Raw genomic sequence first — 7,988 nt, 5'->3', positions numbered from 1 at the left:
CACCCAAAACCATAAGATACTTAGGAATCCATCTAACCAAAGAGGCAAAGGATCTGTACTCAGAAAACTATACAATAGTCATGAAAGAAATGGAGGAAGACACAAACAAATGGAAAAATGTTCCATGCTAAGGGATTGGAAGAAATTTTGTGAAAAATTTTGTGAAAAAATATTGCGAAAATATCTATGCTACATAGAGCAATCCACAGATTCAATGCAATCCCTATCAAAATACCATCCACATTTTTCACAGAACTAGAACAAATAATCCCAAAATTTGTATGGAAGCAGAAAAGATCCCATATAGCCAAAGGGTTGTTGAAGAAGAAAACTAAAACTGGTGGCAACCCAACTGCAGACTTCAAGCTCTATTACAAAGCCGTAATCATCAAGGCAGTATGGTTCTGACACAAAAACAGACCCATAGATCAATAGAACAGAATAGAGAAACCAGAAATAAAACCTCAACTTTATGGTCAACTAATCTTTGACAAAGCAGGAAAGAATATCCAATGGAAAAAAGACAGTCTCTTCTATTTTAATTGGTGCTGAGAACATGGGACAGCCACATGCAGAAGAATGAAATTGGACCAGTTCCTTATACCATACACAAAAAATAAACTCCAAATGGATGAAAGTCCTCAATATGAGAGAGTAATTCATCCAAACATAGGCAGCAACCTCTTTGACCTCAGCCACAGCAACTTCTTGCTAGACATGTCTCCAAAGGCAAGGGAAACAAAAGCAAAAATGAACTGTTGCGATTTCATCAAGATGGAAAGCTTTTGCATAGCAAAGGAAATAGTCAACAAAACCAAAAGACAGCAAACAGAACAAGAGAGGATATTTTCAAGTGACATATCAGAAAAAAGGCTAGTATCCAAACTCTAGAAAGAACTTACCAAACTCAACACCCACAGAACAAATAATCCAATCAGGCTAAAGACATGAACAGACATTTCTCCAAAGAAGAATCCAAATGGCCAATAGACACATAAAAAAGTGCTCAACATCCCTCAACATTAAGGAAATACAAATCAAATCCATAATGAGATACAAACTTACACCAGTCAGAATGGCCAAAATGAACAAGTCAGGAAATGACAGGTGTTGGTGAGGATGTGGAGAGAGGGGAACCCTTTTATACTGTTTGTGGGAATCCAACCAGGTGAAGCCACCATGGAAAGCCACCATGGAAAACAACTTCCTCAAGAAGTTGAAAATAGAGCTGCCCTACAACCCAGCAATTGCACTCCTGAGTATTTACACCAATGATATAGATGTAGCGAAAAAAATGGCCACCTGCACCCCAATGTTCATAGCAGCAATGTCCACAATAGCCAAATTGTGGAAGGAGCCTAGATGTCCTTCAACTGAGGAATGGATAAAGAGGATGTGGTCCATATATACAATGGAATATTACCCAGCCAACAGAAAGGATGAATAGCCACCTTTTGCATTGACATGAATGCAATGCAATGCATTGCAATGACATGAATGACATGAATGGAACTGGAGGGGATTATGCTGAATGAAATAAGTCAAGCAGAGAAAAACAATTACCATATGGTTTCACTCATACATGGAACATAAGGAATAGAGTGGAGGACCACAGGGGAAGGGAGGGAAAACTGAATGGGAAGAAATCAGAGAGGGAGATAAATGATGAAAGATGCTGGACTCCAGGAACTAAACCGAGGGTTACAGAAGGGAGGGGGGTGGCGGGATGGGGTAGCTGGGTGACAGGTATTAAGGAGGGCACATGTTGTGATGAGCACTGGGTGTTACAGGCAACTAATGAATCACCGAACACTACATTTAAAATCTACTGATGTACCGTATGTTGGCTAATGAATTTAAATTTTAAAAATTAAATTAAATTAAAAAATAAAACCAAAGCAGAAACCAACAACCCAAAGGGCTCTGTGCTCCATGGAGGCTGAGCTAGTGGCCACAACCATGGCCTCTGGCAGTCAGGGGACTGGAGGTCTGAGAGGCGGCTCAGTGCACCCTTGACATTGAAGCCTCATGGCCATGGCAAGGTGCAGTGACTGGGAGGGAAGACCCAACCAGAGGCCATCCTAGCTCCACAGCTGCTGCAGGGCCACTCCCAGTCCCACCAGGCAATGTCTGTCTAGAACCAGGAAGAAAACTTTCTCCCTTGAGTGTTCTATTTAAAGGTGGTTGCTCAGCATTAACACAGAAAAACATCCAACATAAAACTGGAGCTGTTCACAGCTGCAAATGACCCAGAAGTTATCAAAATGTAATGACCACAAAGAGAGGAACTTGTGTCCCCAGACAGGCCTCCTGCGTGCAGGTGCAGTTGGAGGCCCTGGACATGCCCATTTGGGCAGTGCTGGGCTCACAGTCTCCCTTGAGGGGACAGAAGTAGGAATCTGCTCTGACAGCTCTCCTCAGGACAGCACACCCTGATGGAAATGGGGCCAGTCCCTCATGAGTCCTGGATGTCCTGGTGATTCTTGGACATGGCCTGAATCTCAGCCTCTTCATGGGGGGGGGGTGGTAACCCAGACACCATGGGTCCCACAGGTCCTCCAGGGTCAGCCCAGGAGCTGCAGGTCCCACAGGTCCTCCCGGGACAGCCCTCACGAGTCCCAGATGTTCTGCTGCTTCTTGGGCATGACCCAAATCTCAGCCTCCTCGTGAAGGGGTGAGGGAGGGCAGTCCAGCCACTATGGGTCCTATAGGTCCTCCAGGGGACAGCCCAGCAGCCATGGGTACCACAGGTCCTCCTGGGACAACCCCTCATGAGTCCTGGTTATCCTGGTGATTCTTGGGCATAGCCATGAATCTCAGCTTCTTCATGAAGCGGGAGGAGGGCAGCCACGGGTCCCACAGGTCCTCTGGGGATAACACGTTGGTGGGCTTGTGGTCCAGCAGGTATCTGTTCAAGTGGCTTTTGTTTAAGTGCTACACAACTGTGGTCCCATTGTGTAGGTTAACCCCCATCACCTGGTGACAGGCCAAAGCCAATCAGTGAAACTTCACAACCAAACCCCCCAAAAAAGTCCCCATGTAGTAAACATTGCCCTTGTCCCTAGGGATGTGGACCTGGGACTGTGGCTGGTGCTGGTAGCTGAGGTCTTCACGGGCCACCCAGTAGAAACTGGGGTGCAGGGTGCCAAAGAAGGGAGACAGGATCTCCATGCCCACATGATCGCAGAACTTTATGTCCACATCCACACACACCAGGTCATCCACCTCACAGAGGAAGGACTGTTCACAGAAGCGGCTGACCATCACCATGCACTCCATACACATATCCTGCCAGTGCAGGTACTGGGGACCTCAAGGACCACCAGCCTCCACCACCATCTCCCAGGTGGGCACATGGGCCCGGCAGCCCACTGGTTGGTGATGACCTAGTAGGTGACCCTGTGTCCCACCATGATGGGCTTCTCTGCCCTCTACAGAAACAGCTCCTATCTACAGGGACAAGGAACAAGGTGGGAGAAGGGTGATGTCAGAGGATGGCAACAGGATCCCAGAGCTGGGGGCCATGGATGTGTATACCTTCTTCAGGGGGGCAGGCCCTGGGCTGCCTTAAGCAATAGCCACTCTCCCAGCCTGTCCCAAGCAAGTCTGCTTGTGGGGCCACCCTAGCTTCTGCTCCCAGAAATGGGGGCCATTAGCACCCTATCATACAAAGGGGAGCCTGAGGCTTCAGAGGTGGAAAACAAACACCACGGTCAACATGCTGGAGCCAGGAACACTCCCCCTGTGCTGAGCTCCCAGGCAAACCCTGCAGGTACCCTCACCTGGCCAACCCTCTGCAAGTCCTGTCCCCACCTGCCAGGAGTGGAGCACCTTTGGGCACAGCCCTCTTTTCTATGGCCTACAGATGGGAATCAGCAGGGCTGGCCTCCTGCCCCACTTTGCTTTGAGTGAGCTATCATTGGCCCCCATAGAGCTGTCCCCATGCCCTATAGGGTCCTCCCTTGAAGGCTACTGGGCCTCTTGCTGACAAGGTCCATTAGTCAACCACTACTATTCCTAGGAGCAGTCACCCTCGACCTTCCCCAGGTCGAGGACCTGGAATCAGGTCCAGCTCATGGGCAGGGAAGGGGAAAGAGGACCACTGGAAGAAGAGGGGGCTTGCTTAGGCCCCAGCCATGAATCCAGGAGTGTAAGCTTCCAGGTCCAGGTCTCAACATCTCCCCGGGCCCAAGAAGTTGGAAGTCTTGTCTCTTTGAGGGGACTACCTATGGTGACAGCAGGTCCCCCACTGTCAGCAATGGTGATGAGCCCCTCTGAGACTTTTTTTTTTTAGGTTTTATTTATTTACTTATTTGACAGAGAGAGAGACAGCTAGAGAGGGAATGCAAGCAGGGGGAGTGGGAGAGGGAGAAGCATGCTCCCCACTGAGGAGGGAGCAGGACATGGCAGGGTTCGACCCCAGGTCCCTGGGATCATGACCTGAGCCGAAGCCAGATGCTTAATGACTGAACCACCCAGGCACCCTGAGACTGATTTCTTCACACAGACACTAAGGCCACTTCCCTCTCCCTCTACTACACCTAGCAGGTTAGTAAATCACTCACACAAGGAAGGTGGGCACTACATTTAAATAGGGGACAAGACCACACACCCAGCAGACATGAGTCAGGTCACCAGGGGCAAGTTCAGGTCCAGCCAATGGGGGAACAAGCCAGACATGAAACAGGGGGAGAGAAGAGCACTCCTGGCAGAGGGCAGAGAAAATATAAAGGCTTGGCATCAGGCCTGAGGCTCATGGGGGACAACCATGCACCTGGGAGGCCCACACGGTTGGGGGGATATGGTGGGAGAGGTGAGGCTGGAGAGGACAGGCAGCTAGGGAGTGGATCACAGAGAGTCTCAAAGGTTATGCTCTGGAAAGATCACTCTGGTTACCAGAGAAGAATGGGCTCTGTACAGCATAGGACAGGGAGACCCTAACCCTAATCCCTAACCTGAACCCCACCCTAACCCTAATCAAACACTATGCTCAATTTTGAGGACTGACAGCTCTCCTCTGAAATCACAACCAAGTCCATGATGCTGGCTTTCACTCCTTGCTCAATATTGTAGTGAAAGTTCTACCCAGAACAGTAAGGTAAGAAATAAGGAATCCACATGTGAAAGGAAACAGTAGAACTAGGTCTATTCAGAGACCAGAGATGGCATCATCTTATATAGAGAGCTTCCTAAAGAATCAACAAAAAAATGATACAACCAGTTCTCTAATTCCTCGAACTTATAGGACAAAATATCAATACACAAAAATCTCTCTTATTTGTATACATTAGCAATGAATCATCCAAAAAGGAATTTAAGAAAATAATTCCATTTTAGGGAACATCAACATTGGCAAAATACTTAGGAATAGATGTAACCAAGGTGTTAAGTCTTATACACTGAAAATTACAAAACATTGCTGAAAGTAAGGGAAATGTAAATAAATCTGAGGATACCTCATGGTGATGAAAAGACATACTATTGATAAGCTGGCAACAGTACACAATGCAATGTGGAAATTCAATGTGTTCCCAAGAAATTTCACAAAGACTTTAGGAAGAAATGCACAAGCTAATCTTAACAGTCATATGGAATTTTAATGGACCACAAGATAGCCAACACCATCTTGAAAAAGAAAATCAAAGGTGAAAGATCATATTTCCAAAGTTCAAATATTAATACAAAGCAACAGTAAATAAAACATTGTGATACAGTCATAAAAGTATGCATACACCCTGAAACAAATAATATATGTTAATTAATTGGATTTAAATTTTTTTAAAAAATTTAAATAAACAAAATAAATTTTTTTAAGTATGCATACAGATCAGTGGGATTTAACTGAGAGCCCAGAAATAAACCCCTTCATCTATGGTCCTCTGAATTTTGACAAGGGTAGTCAACATTACACTGGGGGGACAGAATGGTCTTTTCAACAAAGGGTGCTGGACAATTGGTTATCCATGTACAGAGGAATGGAACTGGACCCTTATGTCACACCATATATACATTAACTCAAAATAAGTTAAAGGCTTAAATGTAAGAGGTAAAATTATAAACTCTAAAAGAAACAAATGGGGATAAATCTTCATAACCTTGGATGTAGCGATGCTTTTAGATCTGACACCAACACATAAGGGAAAGAAAAAATAGGTAAAATAATATCTCAAAATTAAAAATCTGTCCTGGGCGCCTGGTTGGCTCAGTTGGTTAACTGTCTGACTCTTCATTTTGGCTCAGATCATGATCTCAGGGTCATGAGATCGAGCCCCACCCCAGGCTCCACACTTATTTTGGGGCCTGCTTAAGATACTCTTTCCTTTTCCCTCTGCCCCTGTTGACTCACACACTCTCTCTCACTCACTTTTAAAAAAGAAATGTAAAAAAAAAAAATTAAACATTTTTGTACATCAGAAGATACTATCCAGAAAGTGAAAAGACAGCCCTCAGAATGGAAGGAAATATTTGTACATTATTTATCTAATAAGAGTCTGTTGTCCAGAATATGTAAAGACCTTTTACAACTCCTCAACAAAACGACAACCACATTTTTAAAATGGATGAAGGACTTGGTTAGACCCTTCTTCAGAGAAATCATACAAATGGTGAATAGCATAATAAATAGATATTAAACATCATTAGACTTTATGGAAATGAAGATTTAAACCAGTTAGATGTCCTTTTACACAAGTAGAATAACTCTGATCAAGAAGAATAAAAATAAAAAAGTATGTTGAGAAACTGAAACCCTTAAACCTCGCTTGTGAAAAATGGTGCAGTCTACGTATAAAATAGTTAGGCATTTACTCAAATAGGTCAAAGTAGAATTACCATATGGTTCAACAATTGTACTCCTAGATATATATCCCCAAAATTGAAAACACTGGTTCAAACAAACAAAAATGTACAGGAATATTCAAAGCAGCAGTGTTCACAATAGGCAAAACCCAGAAACTATGCAAATGTCCATCCATGGGGAAAAGGATGAACAAAATGAGGAAAAGGATAAACAAACAAACAAAAAAGGATAAACAAAATGAGATAAACAAAATGAGATCCATAAATGGCAATCTTATTCTGCCCTATGAAGGAATGAAGTAAAATGGTTCATTTGTGGAAAAAAATATGGTAGATCCTCAAAATATTAAAAAAAGAATTTCCTGCAGCCTATAGCCCCAAAAATTGAAAGTAGAAGTTCCCTTATTCAGAGCAGCATTTCTCACATCAGCCAAAAGGTGGAAGCCACCCAAGTGTCCACTGACAGATGAATGGATAAACAAAATGTGGTATACACACGATGGAACATGATTCAGCCTTAAAAATGAAGGGAGTTCTGACACAGGCTACAACATGGATTGAAGCTGGAAGTTACCACGCTGAGTGAAATCAGCCAGTCATGAAAGGACAGATACTGTATGATCCCACTTATATGAAGTGTCCAGACGCACAACTTTGTATGTGGCTGCAGGAGCCAAGGGGAAAGGGCAAAGGGGAGTTGGTGTTTCAAGCATACGGTCTCCCTTGGGGAGAATGAAAAATTTCTGGAGAGTAGTGTACAACTGTGGGAACTCAGCTAAGGTCAGGGAATTGGGTTACTGAAATGTTTTAAGGGGCAATGTTCTTATGTTAAGTCACCATGAAAAAGTGAAGGAAGGACTGACATATGTCACAACATGGAAGGACACTGAAAATAGCCCCGGTGACATTAGCCATACAGAAATACCACTCAGGAAAAAAAGAAAGAAAAGAAAAGAAATACCACTCAGACTAGAGCTGTCTGTGCTCCTTAAATCCATCAAGGTTACACAAATAAGGGAAAGTCCTAGAAGTTCCAGAAGAAGAAAACTGGATCCAAATAGAGAAGACATTTCAGACCGTCGGGCAGGTGGTGACAGCTTAAGTGGGCCTGTGGTCTGGGTTCACATGTGGAAACCGTCATGATTTCCTCACTTGGGGTTACATGGTGGTTCCACAGGACAGTGTCCCAG

The 7,988-nt window shown here is 44.4% G+C and overlaps 1 pseudogene; it reads right to left on the bottom strand.

Moving 5' to 3' along the window:
* Positions 1-2,769: 2,769 nt before the first annotated feature.
* On the bottom strand, positions 2,770-6,376 carry LOC116863288 (annotated as a pseudogene).
* Positions 6,377-7,988: the final 1,612 nt, after the last annotated feature.

This window comes from Lontra canadensis, unplaced genomic scaffold (genome assembly GCF_010015895.1).
Source record: "Lontra canadensis isolate GAN:19392208 unplaced genomic scaffold, GSC_riverotter_1.0 scaffold850, whole genome shotgun sequence".
Classification (NCBI taxonomy): domain Eukaryota; kingdom Metazoa; phylum Chordata; class Mammalia; order Carnivora; family Mustelidae; genus Lontra; species Lontra canadensis.
This window is presented reverse-complemented; position numbering and strand designations above follow the sequence as displayed.